The sequence below is a fragment of the Salmo trutta genome, chromosome 37 (genome assembly GCF_901001165.1).
Source record: "Salmo trutta chromosome 37, fSalTru1.1, whole genome shotgun sequence".
NCBI lineage: Eukaryota > Metazoa > Chordata > Actinopteri > Salmoniformes > Salmonidae > Salmo > Salmo trutta.
In genome coordinates, this window is record NC_042993.1 from 18,688,486 (window position 1) to 18,701,779 (window position 13,294).

The 13,294-nt window shown below is 41.8% G+C and overlaps 1 pseudogene; it reads left to right on the forward strand.

Annotated features, from left to right (window-relative positions):
- Positions 1-1,920: 1,920 nt before the first annotated feature.
- Positions 1,921-11,336, forward strand: LOC115177164 (metalloreductase STEAP4-like; annotated as a pseudogene).
- The last annotated feature ends 1,958 nt before the right edge of the window (positions 11,337-13,294 follow it).

Consider the following 13,294-nt stretch of genomic DNA (forward strand, 5'->3'; position numbering starts at 1 on the left):
TCTCGTTGGCTGGTCCTTGCTACATATTCGGCACCAAACCCACTGGCTCCAAGTCATCTATAAGTCTTTGCTAGGTAAAGCTCCACCTTATCTCAGCTCACTGGTCACCATAACAACACCCACCCGTAGCACGCGCTCCAGCAGGTATATTTCACTGGTCATCCCCAAAGCCAACACCTACTTTGGCCGCCTTTCCTTCCAGTTCTCTGCTGCCAATGACTGGAATGAATTGCAAAAATCACTGAAGTTGGAGACTTATATCTGCCTCACTAACTTCAAGCATCGGCTGTCAGAGCAGCTTACCGATCGCTGCAGCTGTACACAGCCCATCTGTAAATAGCCCATCCAACCAACTACCAACCTCATCCCCATATTTGTTTTTCGTTTTTTTCTGCTCTTTTGCACACCAGTATTTCTACTTGCACATCCTCATCTGCACATCTATCACTCCCGTGTTAATTGCTAAATTGTTATTACTTCACCACTATGGCCTATTTTTTTGCCTTACCTCCTTACTTCATTTGCATATACTGTATACAGATTTCCTATTATGTTATTGACTGTACGTTTGTTTACCCCATGTGTAACTCTTTGTTGTTGTTTTTGTCACACTGCTTTGCTTTAACTTGGCCTGTCACGTCCTGACCAGTAATAGGGGTTATTTGTTATTGTAGTTTGGTCAGGATGTGGCAGCGGGTGTTTGTTTTATGTGGTTCGGGCTATGTATTTAGGTAGAGGGGTGTTTGGTTTATGTGGTCCGGGGTTTGTTAGTCAATGTTCTATGTTAGTGTATTTCTATGTTCTGTCTAGTCTATTGTAGTTCTATGTTTAGTTAATTGGGGTTGGACCTTCAATTGGAGGCAGCTGGTTATCGTTGCCTCTGATTGAAGGTCCTATAATTAGGAGTTTGTTTGTCATGGGATTTTGTGGGAGATTGTTGCTGTGTATAGCTTTGTGTCTTACTGGCCTGTTCTTTGTCGTCGTGGTTTTTTTTGGTGTATTTGTTTTGGTTTTCCTTCTTTGTCCATAAGTAAAAGGAGATGAGTATACATTTTCCCGCTGCGTCTTGGTCAAAACCCTATGACAACCGTGACATGGCCAGGTCGCAGTTGTAAATGAGAACTTGTTCTCAACTGGCCTACCTGGTTAAATAATGGTGAAATAAAAATTAAAAATTAAAATGGAATGTATTTTAGACAGTCACCCCACCCCCAGTCTAAAGCTTGGGTTCACTTATTATTCTGTGCTCTGACCCACCCCAGGCATTTAGATTGCTCTTGCTGTGAAGAAACCAGTGTTTCAAGCCACATTTGAACTCAAGGTCACCAAACGCTGTATTTGGGAAACACTGTTCATGGGGATGTGACTAATTTATTCTGATATTCTGCGCTTTCTGGAGTTACAAGCTTATTGTTGCACACATTAGAATGTTGTCACATCGTTGAGCTAAAAACTGAGGTAAGGCAGTTTATGAAAACGATAGGATTACAACAAACCAAAGTGTATCTGCTGTTGTGTTATTGTCATGAACTGTGAAAGCACCTGTATGCCATTTAGTAACTCTTGTAGCAAAATACATACTACTTTAAAAATGTATTTCATTTTGATATTTCTTTATGATAGAGCACAGCCTTTGTGTGTGTGTGTGTGTGTGTGTGTGCACGTGACTTGTAGTTGCCTAATCCCAGAAAGATCACTGTGACCTGACATCTCCAGGTCTGGTATTCCACTATTATCTAACCTTCCTGCTTCCCAGAAACCACTGGCCTCTCCTATAGAGTGAGTACCATGGGTTTTCCTGCACACACACACACAAGGAAATGCACAAGCAAAAACACACTGCTCCTCTTACAATGAAGTTTACAGCTTGGCAGAGAGACTAATTCCTTCCCTCCTCACACCAGGAGCCCAGACACAAATAGAGACTCAGTCTGTAGTGTCTCAGTCAGTCAGTCAGGACTTTAATCAGGATAATTCAGAGGAGCTGCTCCAACTCTGAAGACTATAGTTTTGGGACATGTAATAAAGAGAACATTTCATTGCAGTAGTTCAACTACAGTAAGCTGTCCTAGCATTGATTGACAGTGCTCTATCTGGACTGTAACTCCGTCTAGAGGAGGTGTCTGCTGAAGAACTTAGCAAAGTGAAAGGGACGTTCATCTGCGAGCTCCATTTATGTGGATGTACTTTTTCTGTGATTGCAACTTCAGGAAGGTATTTTAAACTCTTAGGTATTTTTGACACTTTCTGTTGATTTAGTCTACGACTCGAGGTGATCTTTGCCTGTCTCTGTTCAGGCATGATGGGTCAGGAGAGGAGTGAGGAGAAGAGTGAGTGTGTATCCCTGTCTCCGATGAGGGAGGCTGTCCCTGCCCCACCTGAGTGTGAGAGGGTGTGTGTGTTTGGGATGGGGGACCTGGGGCGCTCTCTGGGCCTGCGTCTGCTGCAAGCGGAGTACGGTGTGGTGTTTGGCAGCCAACAGCAGCAGCCCCACAGCAGCCTCATACCCCACGGAGCACAGGTACAAAATAAAATAGATCTGGTTTTATGTGGTGATATGTTAAATGTGTATATGTGTTTTTACTGTGTTGTAAATGTATTTAAATATATTTGTTATGTTTGAAGGAGTACATGTGAATATACTGTATGTGTGTTTAAGTGTGTATCAATATGTTGATAATGTATATGCAGGTCCTGGGCCATGCTGCAGCTGCCCAGTCAACCCATCTGATCTTCATTGCTGTCCAGAGAGAACACTATGACTTCCTGGTACCACTGGCCAATCAGCTAAAGGGGAAGGTAGCATACATTTTTTTTTACTTCTGCTATTTGTATGAAAATCTGTTTTTCAGCGTATTTATCCAATATATTCTATGTCCCCGTGTATTTAGCCAATAGAATGTATATTCCAGTGTATTTGGCCAATAGATTGTATGAATCAGTGTATTTGATTCCATGTTGAATTGTAGGTGTTGGGGGACCTCAGTAACAACCTGAGGAAGAATCAGTACCCAGAGGCCAAAACAGAATACCTGCAAAGGTGAGAGCTATGTAGTATATGTTGTTATTATGTGTATGTTTTTTTGTAAATTATGAATGTTTTTATATGTTGATGTAATGTAATGTGGTTATATGTACCTGAGCATTCTGGTCCCTGGAGCTGTGGTTGTTTACGTCTTCAACACCCTGTCTGCCGGGGAGCCTGCAGAATCGACCTTCAGATGCCAACAGACAGGTACACACACTGAGGTTCAAGCCATGCCCATGAAACCATTTGGCTACTAGATTCAAGTCTATATATTGTATACTACATTACCAAAGGTATGTGGACACCTGCTCATTGAACATCTCATTCTAAAATGATGGGCATTAATATGGAGTTGGTCCCCCCTTTTCTGCTGAAACAGCCTCCACTCCTTGAAACATTGCTGCGGGGACTTACTTCCATCAGCCACAAGAGCATTAGTGAGGTCGAGCACTGATGTTAGGCGATTAGGCCTGGCTTGCAGTTGGAATTCCAAATTATCCCAAAGGTGTTCCATGGGGTTGAGGTTAGGGCTCTGTGCAGGCCAGTCAAGTTCTTCCACCCCGATCTTGACAAACCATTTCTGTATGGACCTCACTTTGTGCACAGGGGCATTGTCATGCTGAAACAGGAAAGGGCCTTCCCCAAACTGTTGCCATAATGTTGGAAGCACAGAATCGTCTAGAATGTCATTGTATGCTGTAGCGTTAGCCCGAACCATGAAAAACATCCCCAGACCATTATTCCTCCTCCACCAAACTTTTCAGTTGGTCACTATACATTGGGGCAGGTAGCATTCTCCTGGCATCCGCCAAAGCCATATTTGTCCGTCGGACTGCCAGATGGTAAAGCGTGATTCATCACTCCAGAGAACGTGTTTCCACTGCTCTAGAGTCCAATGGCGGTAAGCTTTACACCACTCCAGCCGACGCTTTGGCATTGCTTATGGTGATATTAGGCTTGTGTGCGGCTGCTCGGCCATGGAAACCCATTTCATGAAGCTCCTGATGAACAGCTCTTGTGCTGACGTTGCTTCCAGAGGCAATTTGGAACTCGGTTATGAGTGTTGCAACTGAAGAGAGATGGTTTTTACGCGCTACACGCTTCAGCACTCAGTGGTCCCATTTTGTGAGCTTGAGTGGCCTACCACTTCGCGGCTGAGCAGTTGTTGCTCCTAGATGTTTCCACTTCACAATAACAGCATTTACAGTTGAGTGGGGCAGCTCTGGTTGGTCAGAAATGTGACAAACTGACTTGTTGGAAGTCACTGAGCTCTTCAGTAAGGTCATTCTACTGGCAATGTTTGTCTATGGAGACTGCATTGCTGTGTGCTCGTTTTTATACACCTGTCAGCAACGGGTGTGGTTGAAATGGCCGAATCCACTAATTTAAAGCGTGTCCACATTTGTAAAAATAATTAAAAATAAAACACTAATATATCTAGATTAGATAAGTATAACATGGATTGTACAATATTTGCACATTATTCTTAAAAAAATGATTCATGCTCTGTCAAGTTGGTTGTTGATCATTGCTCGACAGTCATTTTTAAGTCTTACCATTTTCAAGCCGATTTAAGTGAAACTGTAACTAGGCCCCTCAGGAACAGTCAATGTCGTCTTCGTAAGCAACTCCAGTGTATATTTGGCCTTGTGTTTTAGGTTATTGTCCCGCTGAAAGGTGAATTTGACTCCCAGTATTTGTTGGAAAGCAGACTGAACCAGGTTTTGCTCTAGAATTTTGCCCATTAATAGCATGAATATAATTATTTTGTATCATTAAAAAAAACTCCCTAGTCCTTGCCAATGACAAGCATACCCATAGCATAATGCAGCCACCACCATGCTTGAAAATATGAAGAGTGGTACTCAGTGATGTGTTGTTTTTTTCCCAAACATAATACTTTGTATTCTGGAAAACAAAGTACATTTATTTGCCACATTTTTTTTTGCAGTTTTACTTTAGTGCATTATTGCAAACACGATGTACGTTTTGGAATATTGTTATTCTGTACAATCTTCCTTCTTCTCACTCTGCCATTTAGATTAGTATTGCGCACTAACTACAATGTTGTTGATCCATCCTCAGCTTTCTCCTATCACAGCCATTAAACTCTGTAACTATTTTAAAGTCCCCATTGGCCTAATGGTGAAATCCCTGAGCGGTTTCCTTACTCTCCGGCAACTGAGTTAGGAAGGACGCCTGTATCTTTGTAGTGACTGGGTGTATAGATACACCATCCAAAGTGTAATTAATAACTTCACCATGCTCAATGTTTTAAAATGTTTTACCCATCCGCCAATAGGTGCCCTTCTTTGCGAGGCATTGGAAAACCTCCTTGGTCTTTGTGGTTGAATCTGTATTTGAAATTCCCTGCTCGACTGTGGGACCTTACAGATAAGTGTATGTGTGTGGTACAGATATGAGGTAGATATTCAACATTATTATTGCACAGAGAGTGAGTTCATGCAACTCATTACGTGACTTGTTAAACAAAATATCTTTCTATCAGCAATTGTATTAGTACAAAATATTATATATTTTGAATGTATTTGAATGATTTATTTTGTACAGGAACTTTTGCTCATCTTTATCAAGGGTGTAAATGATTTCGGAACCCACTGTATGTGCATAAATATATGTCAGGTGTATATCTGAGGGGAAAGTGCAAAGGCCAAGCAGGCAGTGATGGCGGTAGCCACCAAGCTGGGACTCAGTGCCCTGGACCAGGGATCTCTCTCAGTGGCCCGGGAGCTGGAGGACTTCCCCCTGCAGCTGTTCCCCCTGCGCATCGCCATTGGCCTCAGCGCTGCCTTCTTTTTCTACCTGCTGATCAGAGACATCATCTATGTATACGCCACCCAGGGCGAAGACATCTCCTTCAGAATCATGGTCTCACTGGCCAACCAGGTACTGGCCCACAGGCCCTCTGAGTGTTTGTGTTCTGTTTGTTTATGTGTGTGTTATCAGCTGTTCAAGGTGTGTGTGTGTTCTCTCCAGGTGTGTCCCATCGTGTCTCTGATCATGCTGTCTCTCTGTTACCTGCCTGGTGTCCTGGCTTCCTTCCTGCAGCTCTACAGAGAGTGTGTGTGTGTGTGTGTGTGTGTGTGTGTGTGTGTGTGTGTGTGTGTGTGTGTGTGTGTGTGTGTGTGTGTGTGTGTGTGTGTGTGTGTGTGTGTGTGTGTGTGTGTGTGTGTGTGTGTGTGTGTGTGTGTGTGTGTGTGTGTGTGTGTTTGCATGCATGTATGTTCACACGATGTTGCATATGTATTTATGTTGATTATAAGTGTTTATGTATGTTTAACATTAGGCGCTTCCCTAATTGGCTGGATCGCTCGATGCTGTGCAGGAAATAGCTGGGTCTACTGTCGCTGGGGTTCGCCTTTCTGCACGTGCTCTATACACTGATCTTACCCATACGGTCAGTGGAGCACACACTCAAATGCACACGCATACACACAGTGGCATGTATCTTCATTTAGTTTTTAGTAAAGAAAGTATTGATTTTGTTCTCAGGTACTATCTGATGTTCTGGGTCACTGAACACACTGTCTCTCTGGTAAGAACACCTACCTAGCTGTAAGGTCCAAATTAAACACTTTCAAAACAGTTAACATTGAATAGACAAAATTGTGTACAGATGTAGGATCTTAATTTGACCACTCTGTTGTCGCTGAGAATTTTCCTGCGCCGCAGGATTTACATAAATTCACACTAATACATGGTTACATTAAAGAGATTCTCCTGAACTTTTGTATACTTCTTAGCCAGTAGTTCTGAAAGTAGCAGTCATTAGCCAAAATTGGTCCCCAAAAATACGTAGTACGTTATATATGTGCACCACGTCATTGGTTTCTCTCTCACTGCTGTGGGCACTGAGCCGTTGGGCCCGCCCTGCAACCTCATTCGATAACGCTGGGCAGGCCTCTTGCTAGATGTCACTCAAATGTGAGGGGCTGAAGCTCTTTGGCTAGAACTCAAATTGCTAGGAGGCTGGCCCATACGGAGGAAATGTAGGGAAAATGGCATGGCATAGCTTCAAGAAAACAGTCGCTTTCAAACTAAGTGTTCCGTGGCTAATTGAGGTAAGAAATTAATTTTGCTCATTGATTATGAATGTATGAACTACACATTGAGACATCCAGCCCAAAGCAGGAGGTTTAAAAAAGACTTTCTTAGTCACCAAAGTTCCGGAGCATGTCTTAACAGCGTTGCACTTTTCATGTAAGCCTAATTTTGGTCAGCTAATAGCCTAACCACCAATCAAGTAACATTACATTAGTGGAAAAGTGTGAACAGACAAAACATTCAAATCCTGTTGCTGCAGGATTATTTTGCTGTGACACAATACTGGTCATATAAAGATCATACATCTGTACATTGGACACACACCTATATAGCAGGATTCAAGCACTGGTTTTGATTATACTGGATTACGCCTCTCTCTTGCTCTCACGCTCCCTCATTCTCTCACTCTTTCTCTTCTCTCACTCTCTCTCTCTCAGATCAGAGAGAACAGGACCACAACGTTTGATACCACAACGGCCTGGCGTGGTGACTCCTACTTGTCCCTGGGAATTCTGGGATTTGGCCTGTACGTCCAATTGGGAATCACATTTCTTCCCTCCGTCAGTAACGTTCTCAGCTGGAGGGAGTTCAGCTTCGTACAGGTGGGATCATCAGGACTGGTCACACTGAATGCTTAGGCCAGACTCACTTGCTAGGCAAACATTTTCTGCCCATTTTTACTAGCGATGGCAATATTATATTGATACTTTGACTCCAAGTATCGATTTGCCTAGATAGCGTTAGCTAGCGCTAGTTGGCTGTGCCCCTGGTATTTTTCATCCTATAGCTTGTTCTCCATCTTCTTTTTAAATAGTGAGCCTTCCCTGTAGCTCAGTTGGTAGAGCATGGTGTTTGCAACACCAGGGTTGTGGGTTCGATTCCCACGGGGGGCCAGCACAGGAAAAAAAAAAATGTGTGAAATTGTATGAAATGTATGCATTCACTACTGTAAGTCGCTCTGGATAAGAGCGTCTGCTAAATTACTAAAAAAAATAAAAAAAAATAAAAAAAAATGTTTTCAGCACTTTTATTTCCATGACTGATAAAAAACTATTTTTCTCATGCTCTCTCGTCTTTCTGCAGCAGACATACTGTATCGCACCTAAGTATCGTGATAATATCGTATCGTGAGGTCCCTGGCAATTCCCATCCCTAATTTGTACACTTATCTCCTTCAGTGTTTCCCCTATTGACGTATTCATGCGGGGTGCAGAGCCAACATCCAGGCCAGAATGCAATAAAACTCCAGGAAAGTAATCTGATTTTCAGCAGACAAGCCAGAGGTTATGCGCTGGGGATATGAAGCTGTATTCCCATCACTACAGAGAGTACACACACTCATTCATAAATGTAACTGGGTCAGGAGAACTCCGGCTCGTTCTCTAATTCATTCATTTCCCTGAAATTGATGCAGTGATTTAAATGTTAAATTATTCATCAGATGTAATTTAGGAGGAATATATTACAACAGACCAGGAGAATTCACCTAGAGATCCTGTTAGTGTATGTGTCTGTGTGCGCACACAGGGGTGACATGCACCCTAAAAAAATCTGAGGGGCACAAGGTACGTGAGGATAGCTGGGTGATGGCTAGGTCCCCCAGCCGGACGTTGGAGCATTTTGCATTTGTCAAACACCTTGTCGTGTCTTTGGCTATGCCGGATTAAGTGATATGACATGCTATTCTATAAAATCATTTCTCTGTAATTAATATTACCTGATTGAGCTAATCATGTAAATGTAATTAACTAGACAGTCGGGGCACCACGAAAGAGTGTTTATAGAGCTGTTATCTTCCGAATAAACTCTGAAAGACCTAGTAATATTTTACATCAATAGCAGTCAATATTAATCGTCACCTTATTTCAGTCTCATCTGAAAGTTGTACATTCTTGGTTATCTTCACAAACCCTGGCTAACAAGTTGAATCAGCAATACAAAATTGGGTTTAATTATTTATTTCCTAAATACCTAACTTATCACACAGAATTACATATACACAGAAGGCAAATTATGTCATACAGAAAACGTCCCTGGTGGACGGAACCTGTATGATGGCTTGTTACACAAAGAGAGAGGGTTGGGCTTGAATGAAAGAGCGGGAAGGCTGAGGAACAAAGGAAGAAGCTGTGCTATCGTAAATTTAGTAGCTTATGCATTCTAAATTACCGGCCATTTGGAAAAGGAAAATGCAATAAATATTTACTCTGAGCTGCGCTTCGGTAGGTTGGTCGTAGATGCTGGCCGTGTTGGCCAACAGAGATCTTCCTGTCCTTGGAAGAATGTCTCTGGTGGTAAATTGGATACGTTGTAGTATCTTCATTGTGTGTTCGACTGAATACGTCGTCCGTCCTTTCCTAGCCCACGTTTACAGCTGCTGTTGCGAACTCAACAGCTAGGAGGTCTCACTTCTTTAGTGAATAAGAGTTCAAAGTTCATACCATTCACAACCAAAGCTCACGCTGAGATTGGCTTAGTTCTGTAGTTGACATGTTTGTCCTTTTTAACGTATGGACCGTCGTCCTATCGTCCTCAGAAGAGGAGGTTACATTTTCGTCAAGGGCTTATATAGTGGAGGGAGAGAAGGGTGTGTTTCATAGTTTATAACCCATGTCTCTTCACAGGGGCGGGCCACTGATTGAGCAGGGCTCTAACCTTATGAAAACCCAATTGTCTCATTTGGAAGCTAAAATTACATTTAATCGTATCACAAATAGTTTCATATTCAAACATTTAATTTGCACAACAATTCCATGTGTATCTGATAACTATAATGTGTAGACTTTCCCAGATACAGTTTATGTCGTCCTGTCATCAGTCGTAATGTCTCAGATGACCACCGAACAGACATCATATACATTAAGTACCAACGCATATTTTCTGGTTCTATTACCGAAATATGGTTCCTTTCCCTCCACTTGTTTGATGTTCCCAGACTCTCTATGTTTAACAAAGGCTATTCAAGAGTCTTTCAGTAGAGTCAGAGAGAGAGGGAAGGGAGAAAGGTATTTATGGGGGGGTCATAAAACTTACCCACAGGCCAACGTCATGACAACCTGAAGCAGTTTTTTCCTGTAATCTAGAGCCATAATCATTATGCTAAATTCCATGTATCCTCCTGACTGGTGGTTCCTTTTTTTAAAGAAACTAAATATTCTTCTCTGCATCTCTGCTAAAATCTGGGTAAAACCTTGAAAGGAATGTGAGTCTTATTCAGTACATTTAGTAACTGCTTGCTTTTTTCAAGTCTACCAACCTTGCCAGCAGGCATGCCAGCTAAGATAGTTACACAAGCTAGCTACTTTAACTTGATTGATAGCCGAGAATGGCTTCTTGGCAGCTAGGGTGGGGAAACTTTCCAAGATAAAAACAATTCGAAATTAACTAGTTTGATGGGCAATTCACTTAGATAACAATAGAGAAAATAGACTAAAATTGACTCAAAAGTTTATTTTCTCATGGGAGAGCAAAAGGGCAGGTGCTCAAACTCCCTTAGACCTCTATCTGTGCACGTGCCTGGCGCGTGTGTGTGATTCACGTGTTTATGTGTTCTTTTCTCCCCCACCAGTCCAAGCTGGGTCACCTGACTCTGCTGTTGTGTACGGCTCACACCTACCTGTATGGCTGGAACAGATTCCTGAGTTCCTCCATCTACAAGTGGTACACCCCACCAGGCTACATGCTGTGTCTGGTGCTTCCCTCTGTGGTGCTGCTGCTCAAGCTGCTGCTCATCACCCCCTGTGTGGACCGAACCATCACCCGCATACGCCAGGGATGGGAGAGGGGGGCAGATCAGAGGAACCCTAAAGACAGCCAACCACTGATACCTTAGAGGACACACACACAAAGACACACACAGACACCCACAAAATAACACCCTCAGTGTGATGACAGTTTTGTCTTCAAGGCATGAACTCTTGTTTCTTTGCTATTATACCCTCAAAGGTTGGCTACCATTCAATCATTGTTTGCAATGTTTCTTGGATCAAAAACCAACAATAACATTTAATTGATATGCAGTCGTATTTATTTTTGTATTACACTGTAAACATTGTTGCATTTTAATGCATGTATTTGTAACCATACGTAAACCAGACACTAGTTTTCACTGGTGAAAGCTCTCGCTCTCTCTCTCTCTCATATCCTCTCTCTTACTGTATATCCTCTCTCTTCTTTGACCGAATGTACAGTTGTCCCCGGATGAAACACAGGTTTCAGAGACATATAAAAGTGTTTCAATTTATATTTTGTGTCTGTCTGATACATCTCCAGTTGCAGGTCAGACACATAAAAAACATTTATCAGTGTGATCCTCTCTGGGGCAGAGTGTTGTTATTTCCTCCAAAAAACAGACTCTCTGAAACCCAGCAACAGGCTTCCCTTTCATCACTAGATAGACAAAGTGGCCCACAGTGTCTTCTGTTATGGGGAGCACTTACATTTTTAGTGGCTATAACTGTCTGTTTGTGTTAATGCCAAAGATCTAAATACATAGATGAAGAGGCAAAGCACAAAGACACACTCCCAGAAACAGCTTGTACCAACACTAAAAACACAGAAACAATGTGAAAACAATGTTGATTCAACCAGTGTGTGTGCCCAGTGAGATCTTTTAGACATAACTGAAGTGACAAGGTTAATTATTTGTATTGCATCAATAAAATAAATGGGTATATATTTTTCCTCACTTACTTACTTAATAAAATACTACACACACCAAATATTGTGTGAAATTCCATTAGCCTATGTGCCTATTAGACTTTTGAAGAATTTTGTGATTTCTTCATGAAAGAACAGTTAATGGCAAAGTGACACACAGTCAGTGGCAACCCATCATTCAGCCCCACCTGTTTAGCAAAATAAATGTCATGTTTTTGTTGACTGTTTTGCATGTTATTTTGACATTAATTCATGTCACACATCAGTTTGCAAATAATGTAAAAAATATATATATAATTGAGTTAACCTCTCTAGTACATGTGGGACGAACTCGTCCCACCTACGTAACAGCCACTGAAATCCAGTGGCGCGATTTTTGAATCGTTAGAAATGCTATAACTTCAATTTCTCAAACATATGACTATTTCACAGCTATTTAAAGACAAGAATCTCGTTAATCTAACCCCACTGTCCGATTTCAAAAAGGCTTTACAACAAAAGCAAAACATTAGATTATGTCAGCAGAGTACCCAGCCAGAAATAATCACACAGCCATTTTTCAAGCTAGCATATCATGTCACATAAACCCAAACCACAGCTAAATGCAGCACTAACCTTTTATAATCTTCATCAGATGACACACCTAGGACATTGTGTTATACAATACATGCATGTCTGTTCAATCAAGTTCATATTTATATCAAAAACCAGCTTTTTACATTAGCATGTGACGTTCAGAAAAAGCATAACCACCGCAAACTTCCGGTGAATTTACTAACAGTTTGCTAAATTACTCACGATAAACGTTCACAAAAAGCATAACAATTATTTTAAGAATTATAGATACATTACCCCTCTATGCACTCGATATGTCCGATTTTAAAATAGCTTTTCGGATGAAGCACATTTTGCAATAATCTAAGTACATAGCCCGGCATTACAGGGCTAGCTATTTAGATACCCACCCAGGTCAGCATCCACCAAAATCACATTTCCTATAAGAAAGATGTTCTTACCTTGCTTGTTCTTCATCAGAATACACTGCCAGGACTTCTACTTCAATAACAAATGTTGGTTTGGTCCCAAATAATCCATCGTTATGTTCCAACAGCGACGTTTTGTTCGTGAGTTCTAGAATGCTTTTTCGCGGTGTCGCGCATGGCGCATTGGCGTGTCAAAAATGTCTAAATATTCCATTACCGTACTTCGAAGCATGTCAACCGCTGTTTAAAACCAATTTTTATGCCATTTATGTCATAGAGAAGTGTTAATATTCCGACCGGGAGTATGCATTGAGCCTAAACAGCCGAATAAAATTTCTCCTCAGAAGCGACTCATGCACGCGCATCATTGAAAGGTCCTCCGAGCATCCACTTACAAAAGGCGATAATATATTTCAACCTGAGGTTCCCTCGTAAACCTTCAGTTATTTCGCGGGCTCTGAGAGCCTATTGGAGCCCTGGGAATTGTCACGTTACAGCTAAGATCCTTACTTTTCAATAAAAAGAGGTAAGACGCACGACTCCTTGTCAGACAGGGTAC